At 43.7% G+C, this 14,334-nt stretch overlaps 1 long non-coding RNA gene across 1 annotated transcript; it reads left to right on the forward strand.

Moving 5' to 3' along the window:
• Window positions 1-882: 882 nt before the first annotated feature.
• LOC117282765 lies at window positions 883-14,074 on the forward strand. The gene is made up of 3 exons (XR_004513619.1): window positions 883-963; window positions 3,610-3,789; window positions 13,572-14,074. It is a non-coding gene; the product is annotated as an uncharacterized LOC117282765 (long non-coding RNA).
• Window positions 14,075-14,334: the final 260 nt, after the last annotated feature.

Raw genomic sequence — 14,334 nt, forward strand, 5'->3', positions numbered from 1 at the left:
TAGCTGGAGGTGAGTGGTCAGCTTCACACCTCGGTCGCTTTACTCCCGAGCAAAGAGGCCCCGGTACTCATTGGAGAGGAGGCTGGGTGGGCCCCAGAAACGGTGTGGAGCAGTGTTTCTCAACTGCCGGGCCGCGGTCTCACAGAGTCTGGCGGATATAGAGAAGAGAACATTCTTGCTCCTACCGATAGAGTGTGGTGAGTATTTGCCGTTATTTTGGAGGAACAATTTTCTGCATTTTAAATTCTGTCCTGAAGATATTTCTCCAAAATATTTATACCCAACCACCAGACTACACGGTGTCATAACCCAAAAAGGTCCACATGCCCTGATATAATATTCCTGTTACCATCGTGGGAACTGTGACTCTCTTAAATTTCACAAGAGATTTAACGTTTTCATGGCGGTGAATGCGGAATATGACGCCGCATAATTTAGTAACATATACCCTGAAGAAGGAGGTGGCATATTGCTCCGAAACTTTGGTACTTGTGTACACGGCGTCACATGCTGAGTAAATAAATTGTAGTACAGGGATTCAGATAAGTAAGTATATAATCCTTACCTGTAATCCGTGAATCTGTGTTCGTTTTCCCAAAGGTAGATAGCGCCAAATCCGACATCCGCCTTGTCCATGGACACGTGTCCAGAGAGCCCGACTCCACTTCCGTTTTCCCAGATGGCTCCCCACCATTCATCCGGTTCGTACACGACTCGCCAAGTGAAGTTATTCTGTCGTGCCCATGAATACATCACCTGGAACTCGAGCCCATCATAAAGGGCAGGATCGCGGTCCTCGTACACCACAGAAAGGGGCGGATAGAAGATGGCGGTGAGGCTGAGGGTTTTGCCGTTGAGGTTCGTGACCTTATCAGGATATAGGTCCGCTTGGTAGATGAAACCATGTTCGGGAGCCCACACATCTACTGAGAGGCGTTCTGAAGGATTTCTTCCATTAAAACGGTGAGTAATCAATTCAATCTTCATGTTTCTTTCGGCGTCTAAGTTTTCTGTAAGAACTTTGTTTATTAACTCCTTGTTTTATGTGATAGTAAAAAGCTGCATAATGTCTACGCTATAGCTGATAGAAAACTGGGGTGCAGCATTGGCTTATGGTGAGGTGGAAGTGTTATCAGGCGAAACATGGGGAGGGGGGCACAATAACTAATCTAATTTTGAAACAGGCGGAAATACCACCTTTCCATGTCGCACTGGTTGGCAGTAGTTTCTCAGTGCTCGCAATTGAAGTCAGACTAAAGTAGAGAAGCTATACAGTACACTGGCAGAATGTTTGGCTTAAAATGATAAATGTTGCTTTACAAATTCGTATAAAATATTCCAGATTGGATCCGATTGTAATTATTTTGCGTTCCCAGAAAATGTTAACAATATTCGCATTATAATCTACGAGATAAAAGAGGTAAAGCTATATCCCTGGAACAGGCCTTGGAGACCCATAGGTTTGTGAGGCTCCCACATTTTCTAGACAATCGGCTCAGAGATTGCGGTGAGATTGTCAGCCTCACGCGCCGGCCGCCCTTTACCCCAGGAAAATTCCTGGTTCTCATTTGTGTTGGAGGTTGAGTTGACCCCAGAGTCATAGCGCGGCCGGGAGCGATTAGGTAAATTGAAAAATCCAGTTACCTCATCGGGAGTCGAACTCGCGACCTTCAGGTTTATAGCATAGTACCTAAGCCAACGGCGCTGCCGCGTGCCCCATAATCTATGAGAGGATGTAAAAGAAATTTAGGACAGTTTTATTTCCCTCTGAAGTGGCTTCGGCAGCAGTGTGGAGGCTGAAGGGTGTAGCAGATACGCGAACATTGGCCCATTCGTACTCAGTCCGTCTTCACTGGCTTTTGAGTGATGTAAGATGGCTGCAGAAGATAAGAACAGCGAACTGTGATCCGACTTTTGCAGTCAGAGGCTGCGGTAACTGGCGACATTTGCAGGAAGTTCAGTGAGCCAGAGGCTGCCGAAACTGGCGACATCTACAGGAAGTTCAGTGAGCCAGAGGCTGCCGAAACTGGTGACATCTACAGGAAGTTCAGTGAGCCAGAAGAAAATTTACGGACGGATGGGAAGATTTAAAGGGTGAGAAATGGACGCGTATCGATGGTGCGGGTTATATGCAGCCATTGACTGTACATAGACGTATGTTAAAGTCAAGGCCAATTCGATAAGCGTATCCGGGACAACCGAAGAATCAGTTCTAATGAAATTCTATCTAAAATGTCCGATAATGTGAAAGACGCGATGCGTCAAAGGGGTGAAGGGTGCCCCAAAATAATAGTTTTATGGTGGAATTAGGAAAGAAGCAAGCGCATTGAAACCAGGGAGACAACAAAATAAATTAGGATATATCTCTGCTACTGATCCCTTGTTTTGACAAACCTTATAACAAATTTAGCAAAAGTTGGCACTAACATCGCCGATGTTGGTATAATTCACTTGCGGAGTCAGGCCACGGAGTTTGTTTTTTGTTTGTTTGTTATAACAAATTTGCTATCAGTTTTATGCATGAGGAGCGAATATTAAATCTTCACATTTGCCTTAAGCCTATTTCACACTCACCTGTAAGCAGTCCGACACTGCCGCTTGAAGTTGGCGTTACCCTGCGCTCTGTTTTAAGTTTGGCTATAACCAAGTCCGGCATGAAATCCACTTCCCTTGTCGCGAATATTTCCGTTATTATTTGGTCAAACATGTCGTCTGGAATCTGCCGTGAAGGTAAGTAGAGGAACTTCCTGTTGGCCCGATATGTCGACTGTGGACAATGCATCAACCTGGCAAACGTCTTCACCATGAACATGACGTCAGTAGTTTGAACAATGAAAGCCAAGCAACCTGCGTCCATTGGTGCCAAGAGGAATGCGTCCCAAGTGTATTCTTCAAAACCTGTCGGAACAGAATTCCCTGCCATTATGTCCAGTTGAGGGGTCTGTCGCTATGGGAGCTGACCCCGAAGGTTCAGCGCCAGGAACATCAAACAGGAACCAGAGCTAGTTCCATTCGTGCCCCATCCTCACGATGTTCTTAAGATGTATAAGAGTTGGACAAAATAATGGAAACACTACAGATACTGCACACATCTCTTTATTAGTATGGTGCAGGACCAACTTTTAACTTCAGTACAGCCGCAGTCCCTCTTGGAATGAACTCATACAAGATTTCAGTAGTCTCTAAGAGGAATTGTATACCATTCTTCTTGAAGAACATCTTTAGGTTGCTTCAGAGTTCCTGGAGGTGGGAATCTGTTCCTCACTCTGGTCTCCAAAACTGACCATAGCGGTTCAGTGATGTTCAAATCTGGTGATTGTGCTGGTCATGGAAGATGAAGTTCACCTTCATGGTCTTCAAACCAGGACTGAACCGTTTCAGCTCCATGCGTGGGGCCATTGTTGTCTTGGAAAACTGGGTCCTTGTTCGGAAATAACCTATGGACCATGGGATGCACCTGATTGCTCATCCTGTCCACGCACTCTCTTGCAGTAATTCGGCCATGAAGGATAACAACAGAAGGAACCAGCAAACTACTGTACCAGGATATTTCTAAACTTAGAAACTGTAATTCTTGATAGACGTAATACGAGCTTGTTCTTGTTACAGATGCTCCGGCTAAACGCGCAGCAACGATCTGTTTCCAAATCGGACAAGTCTCCCATTTTCCAATCTTTCACACTGACTGTCACTCAACACAATCACTAATGCACTTACATGAGCACTACAGAGTGTAACAAATGCAAGAAGATCATTTAGTGTTGCCAGCTGAAGTTCCTGCAATGTAAAGTAAGTAAAATTTAAAAGTAAAGCTATCCCTGTAACAGGCCATGAAGGCCCATAGGGTTGTGAGACGTTGAGGTTCCCACATTTTCTAGACAATCGTCTCATAGATGGCGGCAAGGTTGTCAGCCCTATGCGCCGACCATCCTTTATCCTCAAGTATATTCCAAGAATATTCCTAGTACTCATTTCTGTTAGAGGCTGAGTCGACCCCAGGGCCATAGTGCTGCTGGAAGGATTAGGTCAATTGAAAAAAAAAAAATTCAGTAACGTCAAGGAGACTTGAACCCGCGACCTTCCGGCTAGTAGCACAGTGCCTCAACCAACTACGCTAAATGTAACCAACATAAATACTATTCCTTAATTTCGTAGTATTTCCATTATTTCGTCCACCCCCGAAAATACGTATAATTGCGTCGTTACTAAGTATTGTAGTATATTCGTGAGATAAGGACCAACATCGTCATGTCGGTGATCTTGTTCGAGCCCAGATTGAAGCATCAACTTCGGTGGCCGAGGCAGTAGATCACGGGCAGTGAGATTTCGAACCTTAAATTCGAGGGTTCCAATCTCGGCAAATCATCCAGATCTTAAATCTCATTTTAATTCGCATTTTCTTAATGTTCTAGTACTTTCGAGAACATTTTAGAGCTTTCGAGGGAATTATAATCTCGGAAATTCAAGAAGTTTCAAACTTAACTTCCTGCCTATTTAGGCTGGGGCCACACGAGCGCACAAAATGAGTCCGTTGTAACGAACGTCGTGACGTCTGTTGTAGAAATAAACAAGCGAGGCGAATCTTCTGGCTCCATTACAGACGAACTACGCACGCATTCTACAAATGTGTGGTGTCCTCAGCAACGTCCGTCATAAAGTACCTTCGTTACAACGGACGCATTTTCTGCGCTCGTGTGGCCCCAGCCTTAAACAGTAACTTCCGCCCAGCTCTCACACAAAAGGAGACGGCTATCACGTGGTTCTTATTCACTTCAATGTAATCTCTCTTACTTAACAGTGGAATGACACCAAGCGGCAGAAGTCAAATGTTTCAGGAAGCGAGTCTTATTGTAAATAAACGCATTCTATTAATGTGCTAGGACAGCCTAGATAGTCTTTAGACCACAAACGTGCAGAGATACAGCGAAGTCAAAGACTACTGTGAAGAACGCTATGGTGACTCCAAAATAGTCACTGTTAATCTAACTTGCTAAGTAACGAAAAATCAGCAGAGAGACAGATTGCGACCTCAAAACTGAATTAATAAGTGAACTTGATGTGCTATTAACATTCAACCAACTGCTAGGTGGTGGCTTCGTATGTGGATTACATTAAACGACTGTGGTCCCGAATGTAAACAAAGACCTAGCAAGTACAATGTAAAGGGTTCTGACGATTATGAATTTGTTTTTTCCTTGGCACTATAGCCCCAGTGGGCCTAGGCCTACCTCCATGAACTTCTCCGTTCACTTCGGCTTTTCTAGATCTTACACATATGGTAGGACTCCTTGGGCGGGTGATCAGCTCGTCGCAAGGCCTCTACCTGTACACAAACACAGAAAAACGCATACACACACAAACTAAACATCCATGCCCTGAGTGGGATTCGAACCCACGATCCTGGTTTCCAAGCGAGCGAAGACAGTACATGTCTTAGACCGCTCGGCTACCGTGACCGGCGACGATTATGAATAGGCTCAAAATTGTTGCGTTTTCGCACTTTGCCTATTTTCCAATATTGCAAAAACTAGAAAAAACAAAATTGTGGAACGCATCGCGATACAGAGTAGATCAGCATGGCGCCTGCGCGTGGGTGACTGGCAAAGTCAGGAAGCATTCCACATTTTTGTGTTGTCTGTATTTCAGAATACCGGACAATGGGCAGAGTCCGAAACCCCAGTAATTCAAAGACTCAGAAAGTCGAAACAGGCTCAGAATCGTGCTGCAAGGCAAGTGTTAGAAAGAAGCAAGGGCCATTTAAAGAGGAATATTTCATATGAATATTAATTTTGTTTAATTAATTGTGTTTCTTTATCTGTTGGAATAAATTAGAAGTGAGACATTTTACTCTGCTCCTTGAATTTATTTCTATCGTAGAACACAGGACTTTTCTTCCGTATGGCCCCCTACTCGTGTTATGACATGCCCTCAAGGATGTTTCGGACAATCAGTCACACTTGAGACCCTAACAAACTAAGTTCATGGAAGTGAGCCCTTTCTTGAGAAGCTGCCAGTTGTGCAGCTACTCAAGAACTTCCTGGCATTTTACACGACCCGATGGTTCATTACCGTGTTCACAAGAGCCCTCCCAAATCCGAAGCCCTTCGTGAAATTTCGTAACAAACTTATTTTTTATGGTGAGGAGTTGTTAGAACCACGACCAATCCCCAAACTGGAGGACCACCCCTTGTCGACTGCTTACTCAATCTATTCTTAGCTAGCCTTCATATCTGGAAACCGTCTCCTCCATCCGCAACTCGAGGACACGCCATGCCGTGGTGACAAGGGACCCACCTAACACGTCACTTCAAATTTTATATACACAATTGCGTGGGTGAGGTTATTGGAGAGGAAGAACAAGGTGGAGGAGAAAAATTAAGAATAGCAAGAGAATAAGAAGAATGAGACAAAAGGGACATAGCAGGAAGAGGAGACAACGACAAATGGGAGAAAGGCGCGTGAGATAATAGGCAAAATATTGAAAGGGTAATCAGAAGGAAAGACAAATAGGAGGAATACATTATTTGGGAGGAAAGGAAGGTTTCTTCCCATGCCCTATGCCTGAAAGGATTACAATTGTCAATTTGTCTGCTTATCAGTCTTGCAAAAGAAGGTTTTAAAAAAATCATCTTCAAATTTCTGTACTCATTTTTTATCTTCTCATCCTGTCCACATGTCGGACTCATCTCGAACTTCGTATTAAACGCTGTTCACATCAGCGGCAGATGCATGATCAGGTTGCAGGTGGCAGGTTCAAGAGCCTCAATGGGAAGAGAAAGGGAAACTGCGGCGTATGAGAGCGACCACGCTGTAAGTGTAAAGGGAGGAAACATTTTTCGACTTTGAATTTTCCCAGGCAGTGCCTGCTCTTTCTTCTGGTAAACATACGTTTGAGAGAGTGTAAAGCTCTAGGAAGTGAAGAAGGGTGTACTTTATTGCGAAGCAGAGGAAAGAAATTGAGAAGGGGCTTTCCTGCGTATGATCGAAATTCTGATATTAACATCGGAAGGATTGCATTAAATTGACATTTTGATGTGTTATTGGGAGGGCTCCAGTAGGACGAAATTTTGAATTTACCATTTCGGGAGCTGCCTGTGAAGCAAGCAGTGCAACGTGGAATTTAGGTACCAACTCAGAATATGCTGTAGAGCCGAGGAAAACCAAGGAAAACCATGATCGAATTGGCCCAGCCTCACAGAATATTCATTCATCTTTATTGCAGAGACAAACCAAAATGATACTTTATTGTGAGAATCATACGAGACATATGAATTCAGTCCGTACCCCATAGGAAACACGTTATGCCTCTGCTACAAAGACCAACCGGTGAATGTAGTTTAGGGAAATTGTTACTGCTTACTGTGAGAGCCATACGGAACACACAAAGACGTTCTGTGGGACAAATGCAGAGTTGTTTAACGCTAGAGGAGGCCGCATACACAGCGACATCTGTGCTCTGAAGGGACAGTTAAGGACGATAGGATTTACTCTAGCGCCGTGCAGACCTGATGTCGGTATTCTGAAATCCTTCATGGTCTCAAACGGAAGGTGAACTTGCAGAACCGGAATATCTAGTGGGTGCAGACGGTCCATGATGTCGTTTTTATGGTCTGTCACAAGAGCCAGACATTTAGACTTCTTAAAGTGTTTCGATGTTATTTCGCGACTCATTCTGGCGAGCTCTTCTGTAGCGTAATTCGTCAGACTGTGTGCGGCTCCAGCGAGAAGCATGACAGCAGCAGACAGAGCTAGCATCGTCACGCGAGATCCTGAAATGAAGCGAGATCCTAACAGAACACAGCATACAATTGAGAAGCACAAGGAATTACAAATAAATTAGTTAAAATTGTTATTACCTCTTCCCGTACAATATACAGGTATTAAGTTCGTTTTTGGGTGGGCGTACTCTAGACGATACACTGAATACCTAATCAATAATAAGGTCACAGTGTTAGGTAAAAATTGTGCCTGTGCTTTATTAATTAATCACTACAGCATGAAGGCGTATGGGGGAATGGATGTATAGACTCACGTTTTGTTAACCTCGTCACTAGTTGTAGGTCAGTGGTCAGTTTCACGCCTTAACTGCTTTACCCCCAGGGAAAGCCACCCGGTACCCATTCGACAAGAGGCTGGGTGGGCCCTAAAACCAGTCTGGACGACGTGGAGAGTAAAAAATTCTTGATTTTACCGGGACTCGAATTCTGACTTCTTCGGCGTCCAGCCTGTATTCAGTCGCTATACCGACTGGGCAGTTATAATATACCGTATTTACGCATGTATAGGCCTCACATTTTTTGCCAAAAATTCAAGAGGAAAACTGGGGTGCGGCTTATATTCGAAATATTCGAAATCACACTTCATTTAAAAAAAAATATATTCATAATTAGTAATACAGAGTGGTCAAATAATTTCTACTCCTGAAATAATATTCCAAGAAAATTATTTTTTCTATAATTTCTGTCTGAAAATTGTGCTGCGGCCTATACACGCACGCGGCCTATACATGCGTAAATACGGTATTTATATTTTGTATAATATATGGTTATAAGTTATATTCTAGTACAGCACTATATTATTAAAAGAATAAAATCCATGTCTAACTTAGGCTGAGAGAAACCAAGATAATCTGTGCCCCAGCTAAGATTCGAAACGAGTACTTCCCTAATACAATTTTTGTTGAAACTTCAAAGGCCTTTCCAGTACTAGGCCTGTGTATGAAACCAAACGGCAAACTCCATGAAAGAGAACTGTAGTCTGGGATGTGATCCCGTGCAGGCTGGTAGAATTTCACGAAAATTTGGAGAGGAGCTGCGTATTTGCTGCAGGCTGGGTTTACTCTTCGACCCTGAAGATGGAAACAACACTTCTCTTTGAGGCGAGGGGTAAATTATCAAGATTACTATTTTCTGCCATATGACGCAGTACAGTCCGGTAGTTCACCGACGTTTCATAGGATTGTACTTTAGCAAGCAGATGGTTCTTCTGCTTTCTGAATGTTTCTTACTTGGCTAAATTTTCGGCCCTGGAGGTGAGGCCAGTCTTTCTTTAACCTTCTACCGGACTAGACGGCACCACTTCCCAGAATATAGTACTCCTCATAGTCACCGCTGGATATGCATCTCATCGGTTCCTTTCACCATTCGCGTACTTACTTGGGCGCGATACGGCTGTGAGCGATTTCTGCACGAAGCCAGGCGGAGCTACTAGGTAAAGACGTTTGCTGTCGCTTCCGGTACAGCAGTTGGCCAGAACTTTCTTCAAGAAGACGTCGACGCCGTGCATGTATTGGCCTGTACAACTAGCATTTGTTCATAAGAAAGGAAAAGTTGGAAGCGACTCGATATTGTTCAAAAGAAGCCGCCATTTACCTAGAAACAAAGGAACTGGTTATACCAAACCGGCTAAATTATTTGCACGATTTTAAAAACCAATGATTAAGGACCTTTCTTATTTCCAATGACAGGCAATACACGAGACGCTTTGTGGGCACGTTATGATGAAAGTAGAGCAAGCCCCCGTCATAACGGACCCGGATAATGCGGATAAAATCTGGTTGTGGATTTTTAGAGATGCTGAGGCACGATAAAAGGTTTCATAGCTAGAAACTGTTTAAAATAAAAGAGAACTCGAATATAAAAACCTCTGTATAATCATATTGTTTGTCTCTATGTTTATTGCATGTATTGGCCTTGTATCCTATGCGGAGATAAGGTAAAGTTATTCCTGTAACTGGCCGTGGAGGCCTATAGGGTTGTGATACGTCGAGGCTCCCACATTTTCTAAACAATCAGCCCACAGATGGCGGTGAGGTTAATAGCCTTAAGCTCCGGCCGGCCTCCTTCTTTTCCCAGAAAGATTCCTGGTACCCATTTCTGTTAGAGGCTGAGTCGACTCCAGAGCCATAGTGCGGCTGGAAGGATTAGGTCAATTGAAAAATCAAGTAGCCTCGTCGGAAATCGATCCCGTGGCCTTCCTCGTTGTAGTATAGTGTCTCAACCAACTGCGCTATGATGTACCGTACTTCTGTGAATACCCATTCACTTCGTTACAGCGGACATCGGCGATAACGGATCTTATTAGTCCGTTATAACGAGAGTCTACTGTATTCCCTGTGGGTTGTTTAACGACGCTGTCAGTAGCTAGACTTTATACAATTTTAGAACGATGGATGAATGATGAACTGGAATGCACTTGGAAGGGAACTAACTGTCCCGGAAGTTACCTGGGGGGACTGGGAAAGACCACATAAATTTTAGTCAACATAGCAGGTATTCTGGGCAAGATTCGAACCAAGGACCTCCCGAATGTGAAAAAAAATATTACCACTACGCCAACCCGCTCGCCATTATTAAAGCTGAAGGCCTGATATATTTCATATTGTGATATACAGACCCCTTGCCAAGTAGCAGTTGTGTAAACAGGCGACAGTACAACAGCCGTTGCTAGGGAACTGCTATGTGGACATGTTTTCCGGGCAACGAGAGAACAAGCAATAATGGAAGAGACGGTTTCTGTGCGGTGCGGAGTTAGTTGATAGTTTAACGGCCTCAGTAGCGCGATCGGTTAGCTGAGAGTTGCAGCTGTGAGAAGTGAGAAGCTGGTAGCTGAGGCCGGGGACAGTCCAGGTATCCAGAAGAAGGGAAATGTCCGGAGCTGAAAGCCGCTACCAAGCAACGGCTAATGAAAACTGAGAAGACTTTATATGTGCTGTAGTTACAGTGATCTTTGGAGTATGTAACTCAGTGAGACAGTCATATATTTGTAGTTACGAGTGTAAGTGTTCAGTAAATCCGATTACCGTGCTAGATGCTGGATTGTAAGGGTAGAACATAGAATTTTGGGGGGGGGGGTTCTGAGGAAAATCTATGGTCGTAAAGGGAGGTAGTGACAGCGGAATGGAGAAACTGCATAATGGAAAGCTTCATACAATTTTTAAGATTTGCATGCTGTAAGGCGGAAGACTTTGATATTGGCGGAACATGTAGAAGGTATGGGAAAGATATTGTGAAGGAATTTGACCATTTGCTAGGCAACTCTTCGGTAAACATATTCTCGAGGCAACGCAGTCAACAGTAGAGCCTCGGTTGCTAAGTTGCCGATGTTCCAGTAAGCACGTTTTCGTGACAACAAATAATTTATGTAGATTTTCATGGATACGAGTTAGTTCAAGGAGTTCAAAGGATTTACTCTTAAGCGATTCGTGGTTCGGCATTCGTCACAGTGGAAGAGAAGACACTCGTGGTCCAGTAAGGAATGGAGCGAGTTGCAAGTAGTCACTGAATATGACCTTGTCCGAATTGATTGTAATTGTAAAGAAATACCAACAAAACATCAAATCCAGAACCCGTTATTATTAGTCACGAAACCCCTAATTCGTGACAATATATAAGATTTTGAGTGGAATAGCTGATTGGAGATCACTTGGAAGATAAAATCACAGGCGGTAGTATAATATTAAGGTGAATCTTAAAGAAATAGAATGTGAATCTGTGAACTGGATCTTCCAGTTCAGGTGGCGGGCTGTTGTGAACAAGGCAGTGAACCTTCGAATAACTTAATTTGGGAGGGGGTTTCTTGACCGCAGAACGACTTATCACTTTATCAAGAGCGCCCCCCCCCCTTCTGCGTGGAGTAGAGCATCATCTTTCTCCGTCCATCTGACCTCATTAAGCATCTTCATGGATCAGAGAACTTTAGAAGCTAACAGTCCCTCATCTAGTCAAGAAGTTCCCCGCCTCTTATGAAATCAGAGTTTTATTACCCTTTGACCAGAGTGTCCTACGCTGTGTCCAAGCTCCATCTGTGGAATACTTACAGCAGAATCAAAGTGGAGCTGTGAGCTCCAGCATTTGCCAGGTTCGACTGACCTCCATATGTTGCAGATTTAAGCCTGTTCCTTCAAAGTCAATTTACACTACACAAATGACGTACTGGCACACAAATTTTCCAGCCGCAGAGAGGTTTCTAGACAGCGCAACCGTGCGGCAAATTTATACGGGCTGTCCCGGGCGCAGCGCCCGACAACTCCCGCCCGAGCGCCTGCTCTCTCTCTCTCTCTCCCACACAGAAACTCGCTGCGTTTCATTCAATGTCCATCGCACCAGATCTCTTTAAAAAAGAAATGAAAATCTTAAATAGATCTTGTATTGTATGTGATTTAAGGTTTCCGGGGTGGTGAAGGTTTATGTCGTGATTTTCTGGACCATGACACCATATGGTCTGGTAGTTGTTACCAGTGTTTCGGAGGAACATAGTGCCTCACTTTCATGGTGGAACCATGAGTCATTACACCTTGTAGTGTAATAGCAGCTTGGTAATGCTTCGAAGGAATATACTGCCTTGAGCCGTTCTAAGGTTCAGCTCGCTCACGTATGATGTCATCATGTTTCCCTTGGCGGATTCCATCCCCACTATGCAGTATCCTGACGTCAGTCACGTGGTCTCATGTACCCTCTCGTGAAGGGGAGACTTGTACAGTGCAGTCGTGTAGACCAAGTTGACTTGGAAGGTCGGTTACTAGCCAGCAGGTTTGTTGTGGAAAATATTGGTTTCGGCTGGGTCTGTTCTAAATTCCCTTTTGGTGCTATCTGGCTGGCCGGTAAGGACTGCCCGCGGTCGCAAGCCGTTGCTTGAACGCTTGCGACGCGCGTTATTAGATTTGGTTTGGTATTTTTTTTTAATTAGACTTTTGTTTGTATAGCCTGAGGGTTTAACGTCCTAAAATGTCTAGTGTCGACACAAGTGGTGCCGACGGGAAATTGTTTTGTTCTAAATGAGCTTGCATTAGTTTCTTGGTCAAATGTGTCGTTTGTTATTTATGTATTGTTATATATTTTTTTATCAAAATTGTATTTATTCTTATCTAAGCCAACGAACTGAGTGTAGCTTCCTCCTCCGCGCTTGGATACCCCATGTCCATCTAGGGGAGCGTGGGAACCAACAATAGGGCCAGTAACGATTGCGCTGTGCCCTTCCTCTTCGTAAGAATAATAACATAATAATAATCAGAAGGAGAAGAAGACGAAGGGCGCGGTGCAACCTTCGCCTTCAGGGTACAAGTCTGAGTCATGACGCCTTGTAGACGGCTGCCAATGTTGAGGAGGAACAAGTTCCTGCATCTACAGACCAGAAGTCTGGATTAAATGAAATGATAAAAAGTTCAATTAGGAAAACCTGAAGTAAGGAAACTCTCTTTAATACTCGTAAATTGGATGGGAGGGTATGGATTGGATTTATCTGGTTTAGGTTAGTGACCTGTTTCAGGCTGTTGCTGGCATGGTATTAACCTCTGGATTCGATAATATGCTGGAAATGTGACAAGCTGAGCAACTTTTAGTTTCCGAGGAAAACACTGTTCCGTTACCTAGTTACTTCCTTCAAAGTTCCGGATTCCCTCCTTTGTAAATTTGTGAATCTCGAAAGGTGCTTTTGAATATTCCAGAACTGACATGCTTCTGATATCAACTGGCAAGAAAGTCAGATCAGTTTGGTTGTTAATCTGTTTCTTATGCCATCACGAGGAAGCTTAGTCTATACATTATCTCACATGAGCACATGTTCTTTTCCAGTCACTCCTACATTCACAGCCCCGCTCCGGAATGGAACACAGCATCAACTGTAGACATACGTGATCCCGGAACCCTGGAGCCAGTCCGCCGCTGCGTTCCACCTAGCACATGGACAAACTTCATAGCTGCAGATGTTTCGCCGGGCTGAAATGACGTCAGCGAAACATTCGTCGAGTATTTTAAATACACGCAATATACTACGTATATATGTCACTGCTTGTAGTCGCTGACGAATTTTCAGTTTAATGTAGCATCATGTTTCGTCCTAACTCGCCATCTTCAGGTGTATCAGATGTTGGATTGAAGGAACCTGCTGCTCTGTTGTTACGCTGTTTTGCATTTCATTTTTGTAAATATTTCAGAATGTTCTGGCTTATATTAGGTTATAATGCCGTTGCCTAGCACGTGTCTGGTTTATCTGTAATATGTAATGTTTTTTTCTTTTCTTCCTCCCACTTTGAAGCATAGGTTGCTTTGTTTATTTCTTGATCATTCTGCAGACAGTAGGACTCCTTGGACGGGTGATCAGCTCTCGCAACACCTCTACCTAAACACTGGACAACACAAACACAGAAAAACAGACGTGATACCACAGGCGATAATAATTGTAAGGTGTGTAAGTGTGAGTATACAATAAAGATTCACTAAATCCGAGACCCACATGAATTTATTTAACGCGTGGCATACCCAACACGTGACAATACTATAATTTACGCAAGTAAAGAGGTTGGTCTAGAAGTAAACACAGAGAAAACTAAGTATA

This window comes from Cryptotermes secundus, unplaced genomic scaffold (assembly GCF_002891405.2).
Source record: "Cryptotermes secundus unplaced genomic scaffold, Csec_1.0 scaffold734, whole genome shotgun sequence".
In the NCBI taxonomy this organism is placed as follows: domain Eukaryota; kingdom Metazoa; phylum Arthropoda; class Insecta; order Blattodea; family Kalotermitidae; genus Cryptotermes; species Cryptotermes secundus.